The 23069-nt window shown below is 38.1% G+C and overlaps 1 protein-coding gene across 6 annotated transcripts in view; it reads right to left on the bottom strand.

The window, feature by feature from the left end:
* The window catches only part of LOC119786203 (zinc finger protein 516-like), a 61258-nt gene extending 44101 nt beyond the window's left edge, over positions 1–17157 (bottom strand). For 3 of the 6 annotated variants that reach the window (XM_038289376.1, XM_038289412.1, XM_038289419.1), the window contains exons 1-2: positions 17007–17157; positions 14675–14807 (exon numbers count right to left, since the gene is read on the bottom strand). The gene's annotated coding sequence lies outside the window, so the exon portion shown is untranslated. Of the gene's footprint in view, positions 1–14674; positions 14808–15372; positions 15396–16195; positions 16316–17006 lie in introns of those variants that run through there. The other 3 variants (XM_038289385.1, XM_038289395.1, XM_038289404.1) reach the window with 3 other exon arrangements.
* Positions 17158–23069: the final 5912 nt, after the last annotated feature.

Raw genomic sequence — 23069 nt, 5'->3', positions numbered from 1 at the left:
CCCTCCAACGAGCCCCTCAATCTCTGGAAAAACCAACACCGAATGGATTCTAGGAAGAAACCTTTCTCCGCAAACGTAAGTCCCGTTTATCTCTGTTTTTGCAAGACGTCGTTCAAAGTCCCCACGGACCCTGAACTAACCTCTCTAAACTTCCCTTCTCACTTCCAGTTCCGGTTCACCAGCTCAGAGTTCCCCTGAATCCAACCCAACTGTACTCCTCAATAAACCTGTTAAACTTTTACACTGGTTTCTCTGAGTGGTTTTCTGTGTGTGGGTCAGATCTCTTAAAAAACATCATGACAGAAGATTAATTTAACAGATGTTATAAGCTGCTTGTGTCTCCCGAGGGCTGCAGGAGTAAGAGGTATAGATCGCAGCTCTCCCCTTTCTCCACTCTAGAATCCAAATCTAGATTCAGGGGAGGAAAAAGGAACTGGGAACAGGAAAACCGCTGGTTGGGAGGGTATTAACTTGTGGTGGTTCTTTGCAGAAAAGTGCTGCTAATGTGAGTCGAGATGGATATTGGAGCAGCCTGGCTGTGTTTAGAGTTTGTTTTGGTATTTTCCTTTTATTATAGTTTACTACGAGACCATTGAACAATAGATGGACTGAAGGACAGGTGAGAACTGAGGAGAGTAGCTGACTGCAGCTAAAGAAAAAACATTATAGGGACATAGAGCCAGATGAAACAAACTAAATGAAGTGTTTCTACTTATACCAGACTAAATGCACTGGGATAAACTAGACAACATGCAACACAAATGGAGAAAAGCTAACTCCGGCTGCACCAGCTTCTTATTTTGTCAAACCAGGAAGAAAGAATCATGTGTGGTTTAGTTGACACCTTGGCCTAAAGGTGTGAGTTCCCAGCTCACAACGCATGTGCGGCCCAACGCTCTGATGCGATCTACCTGCTCACACTGTACGTCTAAAAACCACGTCAGACTCAGCTCCGCAGTGAGATGGCGCTACTCAGACTCATCTATCCGGAAGCCAGTAGAAGAGATATATCAAGCCAACTAGAGTGAAATGCGCTGCCTTGGCAATTTGTGCATTTTGTGCTGAAAAACGTATTGGGACAAAGACATGGCTGAGCAAACGTGGCTACTACAGACTGTCAATTTAACAGAAAGAACTCAATCTAACTCGCACCCCGCCATGTTTCTGTGTTTTCATTTGAGAGGAAGAAGAACAAGAGTCCTTGTTTGCACATGCCCGCTGAGCGATTTTTTCAAGACATGTTTAATTTTCTCCCGACCTCACGATTCCTAATCGGGAGGTTGTCGTGAGTGGCAGATTGTCCCTCGTTACCCCCTGTACACTACACCGCGCAGAATCAGGCTGAAAGTCGGCCCGATCGAAAAATTCTTGCACGACTTTAAAGTCGGCCCAAAAAGGGCAAAATATTGTACGCTGTATGCCCGGCTTTAATAGGGAAAGTTTAGGCATGATTTTACACAAGCGGTGTGCAGAACAGTTTTTGCAGATTGTGCAATATGAAGACCTTAAGGTTGAGACTGAAAACAATTACATCAATCTGTTTTTACCACAACTACCACATGTATAAATCACTATAAAGGCATGTAGGGATCCCTGGATAGAAGGTAAAAAAAGACACTTCTAGTGTTTACATGTGAGGTATCCCCAGGAATACACCATGGAGACTGACTGTAACCTGCTCCTGCATCCCTGTGTTTCTCCCGCTTGCTGTTGAACTGACTCTCAGATCCACATGTTTATTTTTGGTGAACTCGGTAGCCCCTGGGCGACCATCCTGCTCCTCCTCACCTCTGTACTCAGTGACCCTGTAGCCTGCTTGACCTCATAAGAGTGCCTCCTGTTGCTACTTCCCCCAAGTCTGGTTAATTCCCTCAACTAGAGGTAAAGAGGGTAAAACCTGGAATATTTGGGTCTTTTTACATGTACTGAAAAATGGTCACTTGATTCTTTTGTTAATTTTATTTCATATTCAAACAAAAAAGCTTTTTAACAAAGACAGAAAAATTTCTAAAAATATTAATTTATCCTTCTAGACAAAGGCCATTCTTCCACATCAGTGTAAGTTTACATCTTAACACCAGCATGATCATGTAGTTTTGCATGAAACAATCTTTTTATAGTTTGCAACTCAAGTGGTCCAAAAATAGGCTGTTGTGAAGTCAAACATATGTTTTTGTTGCTTTTTTTCCCCCCAGAGAAACATCCTCTCTAAGCTCTACCTGGCAAACTAGAAGATGACAGCGTTACAGTATTTTTGACATCAGTGGGATGTATCAAAAAAAGTCAGAAGAAGTATACAAGCTGCAGGAAGCTGTAACATGGGGTTCATTCAGACCATCACAATAGATCTCTATGCTTTGGTCACTCCTCCTTTATTTCATTTTTTTTTTCTTATTACAAACCTGAGAAAGTTGGGTGTCAAATAAGGGAGCTGTCTGGGGAAGGTATGTGAAAATGTTCCTATGACATGAATTCATACAGACCAAAGCAGATCTGGAGAAAACTTTAGCAATGTGTCTGTCATAACACTTGGAATGTGGCAGCCGGGTAGGAATCTATGGTAGGGGTCTACTTTCTCTTGAAAACCTTCTGATGGCCACAGCTTGCAGTGCTGATGATGCTAATTCCTAATATATAAGGCTAAAACCAGCCTAAATTGTGATTATGCTGTCTAATCTTAGTTTTATCATGGTAGAACTTGTTTTATATCTCTCTCACACACAGACTGACCCCATCTTTGCTTTTAATAAAAAATAATCAATGAACCAATCCTATAGGAGGTCCAGATAAGAAAAGTGCGTCCCCAGTGGTGTAAACAAAGTTCATGAAGGGAATTTGGATTGGGCAAAAATGGGCATCTGCAGATGACAGCTTCACAAATGCCAGACACTATAAACCGTTTCAAAAACACTATTGTTTATCCTTTAGTGAAGAGGAAAAGAAAAACAGTAGTTTACCTTTTATAATGATCCGCCTTCTCTTTTGGATATTATGAAGCCCATATTTCAATCTATATGTATCCCCGTCTCCCCCATCCATAAACACAACTCACTAAAACACACATTGGCAAGGATAGGCTGACATCAGCGGCTAACGATCAGTTCCTGAATGATTAGCTGCAGTAGCCCGGAGACATTTCCAGCTTGTTTCCCTAAGTTAGTCAGACATGCAACATCAGTGGCCTTAAGTCAGAACTAACTGCATCTAACCCTCCCTTTCTCTGATAAAAAAAAAACACAATAAAGATCTTTGAGTAAGCATTAATGAACGTGATTCTTGAAAATGATGTGTATTTGCGGCAGGAGGGATACATGCTGTAAAACAGGGAATAAGAGACTTTGTTTTTTTAAACTATGGGTTTTTTTTATAGGAAAATGGAGTAAAATCAATAGGTTTTTACAGGAGACTGGGCTTAACTGTGTCCTTGTAGTTTAATGTGTCCTTTTAAGGGAAAACTTATTTGTCAGGAAGATATTTGCATCAAAGTGAAACTAAAGATTAGATCAGAAATGTCTTTCAACGTGCAGTTCTGGACTTCCTCTTTCTGATTTCACCTTGTTTTCCTTTTTTTTTTATTAATATCCACTCTAGTTACACTACAGTTATGTGTCATACAATTTTTTATATTAAAGGATTTAACTGATTCATTTTCGTTTCTCTGATCTTCCAAAAACACGGGGGCCTTTAGTGGGTGTTAATAAACTGGAACAGAATGCTAAAAAGGAGCCACTCTGCTTAGGAAACAGATCACCCAACCCCCACTCACCCTTAATGCCCTCTGGGCTGCTGTGAGTTTGGATTAAGTTTGGGTGCTGTGTCCCCTCCCTGCTGAGCTTTCTGAGCACACATGGACACCTACATGCTAAAGTTTGTGTGTAATCTTGGCCTGCTGCACCTAAACAAGGCCATCAACAAGGCCATCTCGTCTCGATAGGAGAGGAAGAAGGAGTGCAACGATAAGAAAAGCTGTGTTTTTCGCATGATTATGCAATAAAAGGTCATCATATTTTGTTTTGGGATATGTCAAAGTATGTTAAAGCTTATCTAAGAGACCTTGCCAAACTGGTTCATTGGGCCCATTATCATACACGGAGAAGCAATGTGTCTATCCTGTTTGAAGGAGGAATGTATGTAACATGATTTCCAAAGATAAAGAAGGCGTAAACAGTGTTTATTTAACCCAACTGACAGCATATTATTTTCATTTTCTCTTTTACTGCCAGATAATTGAGGCAGGAGTGTTCGATGTGTGCCGACCAAATGTGTGCAAAGCAGCGGATCGATAATGGTAGTCCACCACGGTGACATCTGGGCTGGACAAGAAGTGCAGTTCCTTCTGGTGGCAGCTCTCCCCTTCCCCTCTCTCTCCCTCCCTCAATCTCTGATCGCAGCCACGTGTTTCTCTAGGGCTATTTCTCCCAGCTAAGCTTATTTCTCCTCTTTAATCCTGCAGCAATCACAGCAACAATGCCAAGCAAGGGTTCATAGAAACAGCCTGAAATCTATTAACCGCGATCACTATGTCAAACTCCAAACCTGATACCACTGCTAATGAGTCTATTTCTTTCAGCTTTCACATTCATTGGCTCGTCAATAAAGTGGAAAATCAGTGGAAAAGCAAAATAAGAGGCAGGAGAAATTGCATCTAGAAAATAAACATGTTTGACCTGGAAAAAAAAAACTGTGTTGAATTGATCAAATTTGTAAGCAAAGCAAAATTTAATCCATATGCCAGGTTGTGCTGGTGAGACAGAACTTGCATATTTTTATCAGTGGGAAGTGCTATTTTTGTTTCCAAGCTGTCTGTCTGTGGGGTTTTTTGTGATTCCCCCCCCCCCCCCCCCCCCCCCCCAACACGATCTTGTATTGTAAAAGCATGAGAGACGTGATTTAAAACATCTTGCAGCCAGCTGGCTAGCAGTGCATAGTATCCGTCAAAAAGAAAGGTGGTTGTATTCTCTGCTAAGTGCAGCTCTGGTCATTCCGACGATCACTGGGAGCTCTCATTTAAAGTCATAGGCAAGTCATATTTAAATGTCAAATCATTCTGACTTAAACATGTATATAAATGTACTCTTTATCAGACTATATTGTCCCAAAATTTAGAAAATTTCTATTTTAAAAAAATCCTGTCTTAAAATCTGTGGGTTATTTTACACAGGCCAGTTAGTTATACGTCAGCTTGTACACCTTAATTCAGCCAATCATATAACGGTCATCTGTCAATCAAATTTTTCGTTCATAGCATCTTGATTCATATGTCGCAGCTAATATACGCAATGGTTGAAATAAGAAATAAGACTCATTAGCTTTCCCATTGAGTTCCGTCCCAGTGTTCACGGGGATGGACGTCTGTGACTTCAGCAGGCGTAGAGCTAACAGAACTGCCAGCGTTGCGAGGCAAGGGCTCAAACATGTACGGCTGTAAGCCTTCTACACCAAACCAAGCTTCTGCCGCCCTGGCGTCCTCTTCCAGAACATCTTCGTCCCCACTTTCCTCCTCTAAATAAAAAATGTTTGACAGAGGACATTCATCCACGACCTCCGACATAAAACTCTCCTCCTCTTGCATGTTTCCTCTATCCATAGCGTTCCTTGACAGTGTCGTTACTCTGGCCCAATGTAATTTCTCATTGGGAACCTACTAGCACAAAGTTACTAACTGGTAAGCAAGATGCTACCGACAAACGGGCCACAACCAAACTTGCTTGCGAACCTTCCGCCACAACAATCCCGCCCCCTTGATAAACAACCAATCACATTCACTTTATTCACTCGTGTAAATTCGGCACCACTTAGGAGAATTCGGAAATGCAACAGTTGGGACAGTCGTTTCCCTACGACTTTAAAGGATTCAAAAACAGAAAGTTTATTCAATTTAAAGTTAGAACTGTAACTTTTTGAAATCTTTTTATTCTTAAAATATCGTTATAATTATAATATTTTGTTAACTGGTTTATGTCTGTTCAATGTGTATTTGTGTGATAGAGGCTCAATCCTCTAATAGATATTAGCAAAAGAATACTGCAAGAAAATAATGCCTAAGTATTTTGAGACAAATTTTGACCTAATATTTAGTTAAAGAAAATAATGCGTAAAAATCTTAAATCTAAATATTTGACTCCAGTTATCTATAAGTTTAACTGAATCTAATTTCCAGTCATTTAGATTTTCAAGGGCATATTAATTTATCACTTAGGAAAGTGTGCTGTTTCCAAAACCCTTCTATTTTTTCCTATCTCTGTGACTAATGTCAGACTACGTCCTTTGCTTTATCACTAACCTTGAAACAAACCAAAATATTAAAATAGGATCAACTGTTGGTGGACGGTATGCACACAGTGTCATTTTTGTTTCTCTGGATAGTTTCTTAAATTTCAGAGGGGGTTTTCCACCAAACCAAAAAAAAAAAAAATCTGTCTTTGTCATAACAGTAAACATTGGAAGTAATAACTTCCTGATATCAATTCCCATACAGAAAAAGAAGAGCAACAACTCTGCCAGAGCCAAACATTTCCTCCACAGTAGGTGACGGCTAAAACAGAGTTTTACCTAAATCTCTGAAACTGCAGATCTCCCAAACCCCCCACCAACTCTACTCCATTGACCCCAGCTCCTATCTTAATCCTCTGATTACTTCATCATATTCTTAGCACTAATTTAGACTGTTGTCAGGCTTCACGTCTCGGGCCTGGACAGCTTCAGCTTCATTGATCCATATGGATGCAGAGGGTGCAGGTGTGACCCAAATACAGGGATTAAGCACCCACCTGTTACCCAAACTTTTCAAGTAAATACATGAAGTCTAAAAACTCTACAGAAATATTGTCCACTTGAATCTAAATTCCCTCTCATTATCCAAGGTTAGTAAGCAATAAGCTTCCCATGCTGGGCTCATTTATAATTTAATCCAGGAGCGTGGTGTTTCAAGGCTTACCCAGAGAGATTGCCCTTTCAGAGCGAAAACCCCCACCATGCATCAGGGGGAATCAATGCCATCAACCGATGCCAGAATAGACATGAGACTCCGGATGAAAACGACAGAAATGTCTGGACCGTCAGAGAAGAGAAAAGACACTTCTTTACTCTTTTTTTTCTTATCTGTTTCTCATGGTTCGTTTCATACACAGAAAAGGAAACAGCTGTTAAAATAGGTTCTTGCACTTGCCATTTCCTGCCTCTGCTCCTAATCCAACCTCAATATGCCACACAAAGTTATTTAAGCTCCTGAACGCAGATACACGTTTTGCTTTTATGCAGAAAGGACTGATACGATCTCAAGTAGAAATAATAAGAGAAAAACTAAAGAAAAAGAAGCACCTTCGACTGTACCTGGTAGGAAAGGAAGGGATGTCTCAACTATTCTAACATCAGTTAAGGTTTAAAGGTGTAATAATCAAAGCAGATTAAAATCTGATGTTTATAATTAATAAAAATAGCTTTGGAATCAGGAATTTAGGAAAGTGTGGAATACCAACCACAGAGTATTTGTTCCATGATAATGTTCATTGGAGATATTTATCACTCTGCCTCTTCGCCACCTTTTGCTTTTATAGTTTTGCATATATCAGAGGTTTTTAGGCACCCTCCATACTGGCCATGCCCCAGTTCATACCCACCTTGAGAAAGTCCTGTTCCTGCCTTGCCAGCGGCTGATTAAAGTAGAAGTATGTTTATTTGTCTGCCTTAAGGAATTCAGATTAGGGCAGAGAGTCACCCCCCTGCATCCATGGTTAACTTCATATATTACAAAAAAATCAGTACTTATATATATATATAAATTATATGTATAGTATATATAAAAACAAAAAAATAATTAAAGTGTAAATGTTAAACTGCGAAAATGATATAAAAAAACAATTTGCTCTTAGTGCTCTGTAAGCGCTAATGTAATGCCAATTAATTATAAGACAGTCATGGGAAAACAATATTATTTCTATCAATATTGTGTTTGTGGTTATATTTAGGGCTGCAACTAACAATTATTTTGCAAATCGATTAATCAATTAATAGCAAAAGGTTCCTTAAACTAGACTTTTTGCGAATTTAAACCTATAGAAACTAAAACTTTTCTACTTGAGGAGTTCTGGATAGAGCATATTGACATAAGAAAACGATTTTTATCTTAAATGCAAAATATTGCAAAAATGCAAAAATCTATGGAAAATGGGTAGATATGAGCTCTTAAATTAAACTTATTTTTATTGCCATCATAATTTTTGTTTATAAAAATGTACTTTTAATTGTAATTCAGTTTCAAATGTCCTAGAAGTTGAAGAGAAGAAGTGGGGTCAGACTTTTTTTTTTTTTCCATGACTGTCCTTTAAGTTTAATCAGGGGTCATAATCAATAATTTCTTTAAAACCATCTGGCCCAAAACTGGATCATACGGGCATAATTTGGAAATAGTTTGTGGTATAAAGTGAAAATATTATTGTCTTATTTTTTATTTTTTTTTGGCTTGTTTTTGCTCTATAATTCTACAAGATATTAAAAAAAATATGGATTTCAGTTAGTTTCCACCAACTATCAATAGAACTAGATGAGGTCTATGTCATGCTAAGTTCTATATCTATGTCTAAGCTGAGGTCTATGTCTATGTCATGCTAGCTCCTTTTTTCTATCGTTCCATATTGCTTAATGAGAGTGAGGCATAATATTCATAATGATAGACTGATGGTCACAGCACTCTCTTACATCAGGAAATATATGTTTACTTTTAGATTCAATTAGGTTTTTTTCCCTAGTTATCATCCAAGATAAGATGATCTTCAATGATGTATGGAGTGCTATGTTTGTGTTCTTGCGAAGCAGGGACTCCTTGGCCTGCAGCTGAGCCTACTAAGCCATTAGCTGCTGATGACTGAGGCTACGATCACAAATCTGCTTTCTTTGCCTGCATATGACCCATATCTAACATTTCCATGGCAGTCTGCACAACCAAATTACAATTGCTTCAACTCCAAAAGTCTGAATTGTCCCACTTCCATCTGTATTAGTAGATCTGATTTGTATCTGATGATCTTCGAAGCATCCACAATCTAATGATCATATCCCATTTCATTTGGTTTAACATCACTGACCAGGGTCCTACTATGCATCAACACAAATTTCTCCACAGAAGCAGCTGTTGCTGCTCCAATAGGATGACGACTGAGGCTTATACCTGCCATGTAGGAGCAGCCTTAAAACACACAATGAAAAATTGGACCATATGAAGTTGTAGCAATTACATGTGACTGTAACTTTAGAAGCTGGTCAGAAACACGGCTCTCTGCAACCGCGCATGTATAGGTCGGACCAACGAGCACCACCGTGGACTGTTCTCCCTGCTGCCCTTTGGGAAGAGGCTTCGAAACATCAGCTGCATATCCAGCAGGTTTTGCAACAGCTTTTCCCCTGCCGCTATCAGACTATTGAACTGTTAAAACTCTAATCAAGTCTCTACATCACACTTGTAAACATCATATTTGAACTACCAATGTGTTTTGTTTTTTTCATAATCCCTTTAAACAGAAAACAACTCAAAGTTCTGCTGCATTTTGCACCATATTTATTTATGTTGCATTGCACTGAACCTTTCCATATCAATAACTTTTGCACCATGACTTTAAATTGTTTTTTTCTTTTCTCCTACACTGTTTACATTCTGATCACCGCTGCACTTTATAAAGGGTAATGTTCATTTCACTGTTGTAAGCTGCTCATTCACTGTTGAAAAGCTGCAGGCATCGACATTTTGCTTTGTTTAGTAAATAAGTAAGTAATGTTTATTATATATGTTTATTTGTATACACTCTGTGTATACAAGATGGTAGTACAGTTAGTCTAATTTGTCTATTTCGGTTGGACCTACGCAGCAATTTGAAGGAAATGTGATGAATAAGACGGGAAGAGAAACATACACCCACTGTATGGAGAATACATAGTAGAATCTCTGAACTGCAAGGTGATTTATACAGTAAGTATACAGCAAGGGGGACAGAAATAGGAATACACAATTAATAAAACATTGCAATAATCGGTTTACTTTACCCATGGTATGAGCTGAGAAGAACACACAACAGATAAAGTGAAACAGTGATTTCCTTTGAGTTCGTTAGAGCAGCAACAACGGCTCAGCATTCACTACCCTGCTTGTTTATGCTGGAGGAATTTCTGGGACAGGCTCTGCCATGAATGCATGGCGGTGCATAGTGGGAGGCTCTACACAGCCTGTGTGATTAAAAAAAAGTCCAATCGGAGCTTGTAGAGTCAGGCGGAAGCAGCATGTTGCAGCCTTAAGAGCTGACCTCCGGGGGAGACCTTTAGCACCTAGGCCACTGTGATGGTGAGGTCACTGGCGACAAATCCACATTATCTTGACAGAGGAAAAAGACTCCATTGAGACTGAATGCAAACTGACAGATGGACATTACTGCTCACCATAGAAGTGCTCTGAGTTTCCAGACATAAAAACTTACGTTTTTATTCCAAAAACACAAAACAAATCTAAATGTTATGGTTGGACATATGAGGTGATTATTGGCTTCAAGTTCACTACTAATAACAAGCTTTCCACATTACACACTGTAATTTGAACTTTTCATTAATCATAACTTGAATAAGTAGTTATGAGTAATACAAAATGCTGGTGCCATAACAGCTCTCGCACAATAAAAGCACAAGTAGAGAAAAAGCAAAAACAAAACCACTAAATCCCGGTATTAGTAGGTAAAGGTACATGACTAAGTCCGTGGTGAAAAGGCACAGGGCAGTAATGAGTAATGAAAACAGCCGTGTTAGTGCTGCCATTCAGTCGAGGGCCTGGTGCTGTGGAATGTGAGGCACCATTCATTCACATGGGTTAAAAATGCATTTCTGCCACCACAAAGCCCTGCCTTGTCCTCATTGTTTCTCACCACACCAAGAAAACACTTCCACATTCTGGACAAGAGGGGGAAAAAATGGAAAAACTCATTTTACACCCACATACATGGGGAAACAAAAGATTGGAGGGCAAATGAGTTTTTAAATCCTTGGAAAAATTAGGAGTCAGAGTAGGACGGTTTAATCATAAAACCTACATGGAGAAACAAGCCCACAAACTGCAAGCAAAACGCACATATTCCCATTGAAAACGATCAAATGTATCCAGCGGTTCTTCTAAAAAAGGCAAACAATGGTAGAAGAAAGTATGTTTGTTTCACTGTAATCATGTGAAGTTATCAACTGATTGATCTTATGCTGTGCAGAAGCAGGAGCATGAATCAAATCTGGATTTGAAAGCCTGAAAAAAAGCCACTATAGAGATAGGTCACGTTCCTGTTTCGTTCCATTTTACAACGCTCAACAAGTGGCTCACAGAGTTTCCATTCACTAAAAAAAAAAAAAAAAAAAATCTAGAAAGCCTTTTTTTTTCAGCAAATTTATGCTAAAAAAACAAACTAACTGTTACAGTATATGTAACAAATAAGTTGTTACATTCATGCTGATTTTACAGTCTCTACCTTACTCCCTTAAATAACATGCTGCTGTCATTTTGCACATCTCTGATGTTGCTGCTAATTTTACATATTCATTACTGTAAAAATGTCCACAGCTGTATATTGGTTATTTATTCTCCATTTGCATCGTATTTATATTGTTAAAACGCTTTACAGTACAGTTTTTATTTGTTTGCTTTTTTACTCTTCACTTTATGTTATTTTTACACACTTTTCTAAGGTCCACGTTTGTGTGGCCATTTTTTCTATAATCATTTTGCTGCTGCTGTAACACCAGAATTCCCCCATTCTGGGACAATAAAGGGAGTTTATTCTATTCCAGGGTTTATACAGGAATGAATAACTCAAATTTAATGCTTTTTAATGCTCTTAGAAATAATTTTAATGCCACCAACAGATACCCGTCGACAGGCTGTAGCCAGGTCCCTAATTCCTCGTTTTCTAGCCAGTTTTGTTGAAATTAGCTTCCCCCCCACCCCCCACCCCCCTTTTTCTAGCTTTTTTTTTCCGACTCAAGCTTCTTTTCTGAACATACAGCTTTGCGATCAACCGGAAGCAGTTCCACACAAATATATCGTGATATAATACGTCTGACGAAATTGTTTTTATAAACATTTTTTTTTTAAATAAAGCATTTTAAATGCCACAATAAACACATTTAATGAATTTTAATGCCAATTAGGGCCTTAATTGAAAAAATAATAATTGAATGACTTTTAATGATTTTTAATGACCCTGTATTCTATTTCTTTCTATTCATTTATATTCTACTCTATTCTATTTTGTTCTATTCTATTCTAGTTAAGTAGTAGGGGACACTGCTGGTGACTGTAATGTAAGCAGTTATCCCAACTAGAACTAAATCAACAGTGTTCCTAAGGACAGCAGGAACATGATCTATTCTATAGGTCTCTGATAAATAAAAATAAAAAAATTCAGAATTGATTCTCATATTTATTTAAATATCAATATTTTTTAAATGCATTTTCCACTGTCCTTACAGCTGCCATTAACTAACATTGCCTTATTAATTTGCCGTTGAACATTACTATATCACGCTAGTATACACAGTGATGTATTTTATGTAGCGGCTGAACAAATGTTTTTCATACTAGAAATAAGTTTAAAATCGATTCTAAATTGTGAGAATCAAAATTAAACTGATTTTTGAATTTTTAATCGATACCCAGCCCTTTATGCTTTAGCTCAGTTCAAACACAAATGGTCAAAAGAGATTTTCATCCTATTCTGAATTTGCATTAAGGAGGAAAAAATAACATTAACATAAAAAAAAAACTTAACTGAGAGCAACTTTTTGTCTATTTTTCCATTAAGAACAAAACTGGAAACAACTTTATTTTTTTACCAATAACATCAGCAAAAAAAGTAATGAATTCAAATGATTCCTAATCAAACCTGTTCCCAACTTAATGATCATTTTGTTATGTAATACTGAATGGATACTGTGCTGCTATAAACACAGAGTGAACGCTTTGCAGGCTGGAGAAGAAATCTTTAACATAATGTCTGCAAACAAGCACGAGGAGGGGGGGGGACAATGTAATCCTGTCTGCAAAACAACGTCCTGTCTCTTCTCCCTCCCTCCCTCTGCTGTTTCTTTCTCTTTCTAAGTTAGGGTGACATCACAGCAAAGGGGGGAGAAAAAAAAAGTGTTGTGTGCATCTATGACAGCAGCACTTATAAAGTCCCCCTGAGAGGAAAAAGAAAGAAAAATCACCATCGAAAAAGAGAAAAGTCTCCACTGATGATCTCACACCAGCCGTCAGTTGGAGACGGATAATAACTGGAATACAAACGGCGAACACAACCCTATTATCACTGTGCTCCACAGCTGTGTGTTTGGGAGGGCGGGCGAGTGTGAGGCTAACTACTATAGGCTACTGTTGGAAGTTAAAAGTCCAATTCACGCTGATAAGGGATTTGTTTTGATTTTCCTCAACTTACTGACAAGATGTTGAGCACAACTTGGCGCAAATTCTGCCGTCTGTTCCTTTGCTGCTTTTATTCAGCTATATCTGCAGCTTAGCACTGTAATCACACATGTTAATACTATGAAAATGATCTGCATAAAGGAGAACAACTTGATAGGTCTATTTACATTCCATTGTCTTTTATGATGACTTCCCCCTTTATCTATATATATGTTTATCTTATCTAAGGCTCCAGTCAGTGTTGTTTACTGGGATCAAGGTAAACCAAAGTTTTATTCAGTTGGTGTCAAAACCAAAGATTTTCAGTCATGCCTTTCCTTTTAATGAGATGCTAGATAATTCCGGTCATATGGCCTTTATAGTAATGGAGTGCCGCATCTCCCCTCCCCCACGTGTTGCTGTGCACTCCCAATTGTACTTTTCGCATGCTGAACAAATTTGTCTGGTTGAGGAAAATTTGAATTATTCCGGACAAACTTAATATTTATTTTGAGGCGTTTTAATGGATCTTCACCAAGCGAGCCGGGGTAGGAATGGTTGGTTCATGGAAAGCAGGTATGATGAGTTTATTTTTCAAGAAAAAAAAAAAAGTAAATACAGTCAATGCAACTCAGGCAGCATTGCCCCTCCCCCACTTGTTGCTGCTCACTGCCAGTCAGTTGGCACCTACTGCTTGTCACTCTTAAAGTGACGGCTTTGTTTGAGAAGTGCTGTGCAGATCACTTATTAAAACAGCTTTGTTCATAGTTTAGTCATCTGCAGTCATAGTTGGCTTTTGTTTTACTCTTTTTTTTAGTTGAGAAATCCATATTGTAGGGTCTTCAACATGTTTTCAAAAAACAGGAGGAAAGAGAACTAAAGTTAACATTTCTGCTGCATTTAAAGAAACAAAGCCATGGCAGTTGTACTCATACTGCCATGACATCCTCATATCAGCCAGTTCTTGCACATTCCAATGATTATCAGCAAAGTACAACAAATGTTTACAGCACTGCTCTGCTTGTTTATTACATAAGGACACAGCACGTTATAAAGCCCTAACTTGACAAAAAGCTAAATCTATTAACCATTAATAGTTTTTTTCCCTCACTGAAACAAGGAACCATTACTTTTAACAGGCAGATTCTACCATATTACATTTTTTGAAAGAAAAAAATTCAGTTTAACTGGGAAAAACAAAAACAAAAAAACACACTCAAGATATAAAAACAATAATAAATGGACACAGTTCCTTACCGGTTAAAGAAACAGTGAGGTGAAAAACACAGAAACAACCCGGTGCAGTTCTCCCAAAGCAAACTGGATCCAGTGGCAGGAGTGAAGATCCACTAGAGAAACACTCAGATGTGGAGTCCACTCTCTCTGCAAACTTAGAACAAAAGGAGAGAAAACCCTCAAATAAGTTTGTCTCCAAAAAAGAAAAAAGAAAAAGGACTAGGAATTATTATGTCAGGTGAATTCCTTGTGCTGTTGAACAGCACAGGTTCCTCTCTCTGTCACTCTCTCCTCTTTCTCTTTCTCTCTTATTTCTCGTCTCCTATAGTTTCCCTGATGCTGCCTTCAGGTGTAATCGGAAATGCGGCTGCTCAAGAATAAACTTGACAGATGAGGCAAAATATAAAACAACCAATGCGACACAGCCTTTTTTTAATTTCTCTGTAATATTTCACGAATTAGCTGCTGTGTTTGTAACTTCTCTAAGATAGAAAAGCCTCATCTTCTGTTCTCAAACGTTTCCCTCTAAACGTAACATGACGCTCTTGCTCTTGTTCTGCTTCAGACACTTTAAAGTCTGAAGCATTTTTACAAACAAATATAGCCGTTGCACATGTATTGGCGAGGTTCTGACTGTTTTTAAAAACTATTTCTTTATAAAAATAAAATAAAATATAAATTAAAAAAGCATAAAACAGATGGCAAATTCCTCAACAAACCTTGGAAATATAGTTTCTGATCAAGTGATGGAGTTTCTGGGAGCACCTGAACCAACCATGAATGGAATATGCCCAATTGTGTTAGTGTGTGTGGATGTGTGTGTGTGTGTGTGTGTGTGTGTGTGTGTGTGTGTGTGTGTGTGTGTGTGTGTGTGTGTGTGTGTGTGAAGCATAGAATCAGAGGGAGAAAAAACGGAGAGAGAAAGAGGCAAAGTTTGCCCTCCTGGTGTTAGGACCTTGTCCCCAGCTCAGAGCGACGCGCGCTCCTCTCTATCTGTCCTCTTCCTCTGTCTCTCTTTGTTGTTTCACTCATGTCTCCTGCGCTTCCTCCTCGAGTGGAGGATCAGCTGGCTCGTGCTAGTGTGCGCGCGCGCGCCTACGTGATTCTAAAGTATCTAAAGAAAAGGTGACTCTGGACAATAGAGTTTAATTAGCCACATCAGCTCCATCCATGTTTGCGCAAACAACCCAAGCACCCCCCCTTTCTGCGTGATATGGAATTTATGCTTTTGGGTAACAGATGCAGACAACATCTGTGATCAGACTTGTGCACGCACCTGTATGCGTGCGCGTGCGTATCGAAACGCTTACTATGCATCCGCGCGCAGACATAGATCACCAAACCAGCGCGTGGGTGCATCACCATTTATCCTTAATAGAAAAAAAGTTAGAAGCCAAAAAAAAAAAAAGAAAGAAATCAAGCGGGCGTGCACGCGCACACGATCACCCTTCACTCCACATGTTTCCGCATCCCCCCCCCCCCTCTCTCCTCCTCCTCCAACAACACTAATACACGCACGCGCCCTATAATGCACGCACCTACCCGCGTGCATGCGCAGAGATTCAAAGAAATGCGACACACCAAAGAGCTTCCAGCGGTTTCAGATCCTCATATCTGTAAGGCAAAGACAAGCGACTACTGGCACCTGTGCCCTGTTCAGTGGCAGTTGTGCCACGTCTATTATGTAGGACACGACTTCCTAATATGGATATACCCCCCCCCCCCCTTTCTTTACCCCTCCCTAACGTCCACCTCTCCCCCTGTATGCCTGCTGCTGAGTGAATAAAATAATCGCTTAAAAAAAAAGGAGAACAGTTGTCCCCTCCTCTTGGGTGATTCCTGTCTCTCTATTTTTTTTTATTTTGTACAGCATTTATAGCTCTGTAGGTATATCCGCCATCTGTGTGGATGAGGGGATTACAGTGTGTTTCCCAAAAATAGAAAAGAAATAAAGAGATGATCTGCTGGAAAGTTTGTTGTTGGTGTGTTTTTTTCCCCCATGGTTTTCAGAGAAACACTCCTTGTCATGATTCTTTTTGTACAAACTTTTATACCAGTTAAGGAGATCTGCATTCATTTAGTTTTTATTTTAAACATAAAGTTAATGATCTACAAATATTAACATGTTTCTTCTTGATTCTTGTAGAAATTAGATCTTTTATACCATGCCTAAAATATATCAGTTTGGTTTCTTTTTAAAAACACCTCTAGCTGCCTGTAACCTATTTATATATCAAGATCAGACAGTCGCCTTTAACATACAGTCCCATTTAAAAAAGAAAAAAAAAACGCACTAAAGGAGTTTTAGATGAAAGGTAAGGAAAAGATAAGGAAAAACTAATGGCAGCCTTACCTGCTTTATCTACGACAGAAGTGCAGTGTGACTTCAAGAAGCAGAGACAATCCTAAAGGTGAAAGCATACTCTTTGCAGTGTATGCTGAAGTGCATGATTGAGTAGGTCGAGTCCATTCTGTCCCACTAGTGGGGGGGAGGGAGGATGTGAGAAGGGAAGCTACGCCGCGTTTAACGCGGACGGCAGCTTCACGCGGCGCTCGCTCGTCAGATAAACAAGCTGCGGCGCGAGACGTAAGAGGACGTCACGCGCCGCTGTGGATTCGGTCGGTTTTTAGCTCGCTGGAGAAGTCTGACGATTTCCTGACGCCCCTTTGCGCGAGCCCAATGGCTGCTCCCGCATTAAATAGAACTATCTGCTATTGTCTCATCAGCGAAAAGTTGTTGATACCTCCTGGTGGGGGGGTAACACTTATAAGGGTAATAGTTATCATGTACTATCTTTATCAAATTAAAGTTGGGAAACATATTGGGGCTAATTACTAATAAAATGCTTTGTAAGTTCTGTGTATTATATTGACAGCGTGTGAAAATCCAAACATATTTTGGTTAAAAAATTATTATGTTTTTTAGGTAAAAAATATATTTCAGTGATATGATTTCTCCAAATATAAAAAGGTAAAAAAAAAAAATTTAAAAATGAGTTTGGGGCAAGTTTTGCCTTACAAGCGAACTTTTCAACCCTAGCAGATCAAAATCCTCAACGGTCATATTGACATAATACACCAGAATGTTATAAACACAAAATATCCTTAATGAATAGAATATTTTTAAAAAGATTAATTTCATTACTCAGTTTTAAAATCAATTTTTATTGATTATGTGCAATTATACAGTTTTTTTTTCCAATCTTTTCAGAGATTATGCTAATGATGATTTTAAAAAAAGACAAATATCGATTTCTCAGGTATGCAGAACATCACTGTCCTGTTTTGTAAATTAGAAATAAACATGGACCTGTGTATATATATATATATATATATATATATATATATATATATATATATATATATATATATATATATATATATATATATATATATATATATATATATATATATATATATATATATATATATATAAGGGAAGTTGAGTGAAAGGAAAAAGTTTTGGGAAAAAAGGTGCAGAAGCAATCTTTTTCGTGTAATAATTATAATTTTCTTTTCAAATGAAATGTGAGTGATTATGATCTGGAAGCCCTTATCATTAAAATAACAGAAATAAATAGACAAAGTAATGTATTAATATAACTTTTTTTAATTAGGTTATTGAAATAAGGTAACATTTTTTAATGATATGTAGAGATGCTGCTGCATGTGTGTATAACAGCTGGATTATTTAATTTCCTTTCATAGTTTAATTCTATATAAGTATATCTGCTAGTTGGGTTGAAAGAATTTGCAGAGTTTACAAATACTTCATACATCCCTGTGCGAAATACAAAGTCTTACGAAATAAAGCAGTGCCTACTGCAGATGTTTATGCATTTTGTGTATGACATTTTAATCTTTCACACATGTTTTCATGATCATTTGTGGATAAAGCACTCTCTGAACAGCCAGCCTCTCTGGTTATGACTCATTGGGGCTTACCCATTGTGTTAAATGGCGTTAATGTTGGACCAGTTTCATCTCCACTTTCTACCCCATGATTGTTAGAGTTACAACATGGCCACAAAATACTGTTTCTGTTTAAAGTATTTGTTTTGTGATATTCAAATATTCAGAATTAAATTAATTTAGGGTTTCAATTAGCTGATATACAACCAGAACTTTTGGATATGAGGAATCTAAATTATGTTTTCTCTTTGATTAAAAAATTTGTCCCAAAACAAAACTTTTCTTGGGGCTTCTCAAAACGAAGGAATTGCAATGAATGAAACACAGGAAAAATAATAGACTTTCACTATTTTGCTGAGCTTAAACTGTTGTCCAAGTACTGCTCGGGACACCTCATTGATACTACAGATAAAATGCAGTAAACATGGTGTTAATGAACAACACTACTCTGAGCTTACTGCTCCAAATTGTCATTATTTAATAATTTTCTGTATATTATATCCCCTCCTCTGCTTGAACATATCTGTAGTTCAAATATATTTATCTTTGCTGCCTGAAAAAGAAAATAAAAAAAAAAAACTACTTGAGGCGGGAGGTTTCTTCCTGTGGAAAGGGATTTTTTCCTCTCCACTGTCGCTTCATGCATGTATGGTATGAGGGATTACAGAAGTGTGAGCGACAAAATGTGTGTTCTTCGAGTCAATGACTCAATGCAGTCAACTGTTTTTTCTTGACAGAAACGTTTAACTAATCTGACTTTAATATCTCTGTAAAAAGCCTTGATATGACACGTGTTGTGAAATGGAGTTATATAAATAAAATGAACTGAATTAAATTAATTACTGGGGACTCAAGTGCCTAAAAGTTGACCTAGAACTGTTGCTTCTGGCATCTGTAACCCATATATCTAACTGGTGGTTTTGAAAATACATTTCTTGTTAAAGGTTGTGCTCAGGGACCATGACAACTCTGTTAGCACTGCAATACTTTCCCTATAAAATAAGTTGTGGCTTACAATGAATAGCATATTAATATATAAACCGGGAAAAGCACCAACAGAAGCACTGCAATATTTTAAATTTCAGGGAAGTTTTTTTACTTCTCTTTTTAGAACTTTTGACTTAGAAAAAATCAAACATGATATTTTAATGTCTTTTTTAATTTGTTTTCATGATTTAATATGGTTTCAAAATATCTCTTACAATGGAGTTTAAAACCTTGGTAGTTAGGTGTTACTTGTTATAAAGGTTGGGGAACCCCTGCTAGCTCTAACACATTTCAGACTCGCTAACAGAGATTAATTCCATTTGGATATTACACATGTTCTGCATATTTCCACATGTAAAGTACATGTAACCTATTTCATCTCTTACAATCAAATGATCTCACAAGACACAGTCAACTAAAGCCTGCAGGATATCCTGACATTTTATTATATTAGAAATAGAAACTAAGCCAGGTTTAACCGCTTTGGTTTGTTTTTAGATAATGACATTTTTTTTCCATCCACATGATTCTAAATGCTTGCACACGTAAGTGAGAAGGAATGTCATGCAACAGGAACACTTAAAAAGACTTTGAATAATTACTGGGAGTCTAATGAAAACATTAACTCCTGCTAGTTCAAACAAATAACCATACTGGGACTAAAACAAAGTCCAATCATATTAAGCTGTCTTAAAAATCAGGTTAATTCGACACACCCAAAAAAAGTCAGCCGACTTTTGTTTATACACCCTCCAGTGCGGGACCTGAAAATCAAGAAAAGCTTGAAAAAGTAACCTTTGATTAGATTGTAAACATACAAACAAAGGTGCATATTTGGTCCCAATCGTACTGATTCCACATGAAACATATTTAGATCACTGCAGTCCTGTCATATTCTTTGTCGCTCAACGCAGTCGTCCACATATTTAGATTTAGGTTAAACATTGTGATGGTATTCAGATCTACCGGCAGGGTTGATAAAATGAGCTCCAGATCTCTGTGCAATAAGTCATGTGTGGTCACTGTCACTCGGCTTTGTTGTTGTGGGTGCTACGCAGAGGTCAGAGTTGTTTGCTCAACCCGAGAGCACTGACAAGGAGATGTAGCGCTGACTCAAGATACATGGACATCGTGTCAGCAATGGGCCCTCAAATGGGAAGGCTCTGTGTGTCTGTAGCAACCAGAGCTTCAGTGACTTTTCTGTAGGTGCATTATTAAATATACCCCAATAATAGACACTTACCAATCAAGAATGCTGTTTTTTTTTCATTATTTCAACCCCTAAAACTTTTGGATTTGTGCGGTTGACAAAGATGTTGGGTAATAGTATTTAAATCTTGTCAGGTTAATCAGATATCACTGAATAAAATAGTGTTTTACCTGCTAAGTAGTTCAAGTCAATGATTTCTATTTACTGTGGGTTTAGAGGAATCTCCCAATAAAAACAAACGTTCCTCCCCCTTTTTTTAAACCCCCAAAGCATAAAAGAGGACAAAAAAATTGTTTTTTTTTTCTTCCTAAGTGAATTTACAACTAGGCTATTTTCCATCAAAAAGGTAGCTGTTTATAACAGTGTTATTAAATATAATAAGGAAGCAGATTTTAACCAAAATGTTATAATGTAGCTTGAGGTCATAATCCAGGTTATAGGTTTATGATTTTTGCCTTATCTTTTCTCACCTTATACTGGACATAAAGTATAGCCTAACTTTTTAGGGCTAAATTAACCTGAAAACAGATTATATATATATATATATATATATATATATTTTTTTTTTTTTTTTTTTTTAAACATGACTGGGTTAGCAAAATGTATAAATGATGTTACTGTTATGTGCATGAAAGGAGATCCTTCCCCTATCGTAGATAGATTAAGGGCAGACATAGGTGATGTATACAGTACTAAACAGTGGCTAGAAAAATTCTTGCAGTGTGTCCCTGTAATGTGTGTGAGTCACTGTTCAGATACTTCCTGTTGTAAGAGAGCCATCTTTCAGTCTCCCTTCCTTCTCTATTCTTTTTTTTGCATGGTCTAAGGGAATGTCAAGCCAAACACACTCCAAGGTGTCCTTTCCCTCTGCCGCCCCCCCCCTTCCCTCTGTCTCTGTCTCTTTTTCTCTCTGAACCAGAGCCTCTCTGTCGTTTGCTGAGCGCCCTTCAGCCTGCTCCCACTCAGCAATTTAAAACACCTCAGTAAACCCTCACCTCGAAAGAAAAAAAAAAGGAAGGGGGGGGGGGATTCAAATCTTCTGCTTTTGCTGCGTATAGATAGACAACGAGATGCGGACATATGCAAGCATGCTGTTTTTGCATGCACGGCAGATGCGTGCACGTACCTCAGGGCAGCTCTTATAATAGCCAACCCTGTTATCAACACAAAAATATACAGCTTTCCAGTCACCACTTTGTTTCTCTGTTGTCTTGTAAATAAAATAACTCCTCTCAGTTTACAGAGCTTGGATAAAGTATTCACACCCCTGGGACTTTTTCTCATTTTGGCATTCTTTTAAAACCACAAACATCCTTCTGTGTATTATTTAAACAATTCTACATGACAAACCTGTATAGAAAAAATTGCTTTTTTTTATTCAGCTCTCATGGGATATCTTTCTACCTGCTTTGTCCATCTAGAGATTGATTTATTACCTGTTTAAGCTCAAGGTCAATCAGATTGGTTAGAAAGAATCTGTAAAAAGTAGTTCTAAAGTTGTGCCACAGATATTGAATTGTATTTAAGCCTAGACTTTGACTAGGCCATAGTTTGATCTTACCTTTCCAGGTAGATTTGGGATTGTTGATCTAAGGTGTTTCTTCCAGGAATGGCTTGTATCATCTTCTCATCAACCACAATAAGCCTCTTTGTTAATCTTTAGTTTAAAGCAACCCTACAGCATGATGCTGCCACTACCATGTTTCAGCCCAGAGAATATATTTTGGTATTATGTGAAATGTTAAGTTTTCCACTATTGATGTTTTATTAAATGTTCTTTTACAGAGAAATCAATTGAAGTTTGAGGTTGTTTTGTATTAAAATGTGAAAAACTGTGTTTTTGTTATCCATTTTAAATCAGGCAAGTGATGGTGAGTCGCTATATTTAGGTTCTAGTAAAATAAGTATCAGCACTTGTTTGAAAGTTACCACCTCATTTGGTTACTGTTTCATGTACACATTTCCTCAGATTGTGATCTACTTCTTTCTCCGAAGTTGATCCCCTGATTTCTGAAGATGGCACCCCTGTTCTGCGCTTGAATAAGCCGCTATCACGAACCCTCTCCGCTGACTGACACCTTCAGCCCCTTTGTGCTCAATTAGCTTGCAGTGCATTAGCGACCATATCCTAATTGTCAGCTGGCGAAGGGAGCACCAGGGGGAACCCTCAAGCAGTTACCTGAGGGAGGGACGGGTGGGGGTGGTGTCGGTGGTAGTCAGGGGGTTCCTTTGTTGCTTCACCAGCCTGTGAGCACATATCTCCGAGCAGCATTGCCATGCAACGTGAAATATTCATGGGGACATATC

This window comes from Cyprinodon tularosa, unplaced genomic scaffold (genome assembly GCF_016077235.1).
Source record: "Cyprinodon tularosa strain WSP-4 unplaced genomic scaffold, ASM1607723v1 ctg107, whole genome shotgun sequence".
Lineage (NCBI taxonomy): Eukaryota > Metazoa > Chordata > Actinopteri > Cyprinodontiformes > Cyprinodontidae > Cyprinodon > Cyprinodon tularosa.
Note: the sequence above shows the minus strand (reverse complement) of the source record. Positions and strands in the feature narration are given on the sequence as shown.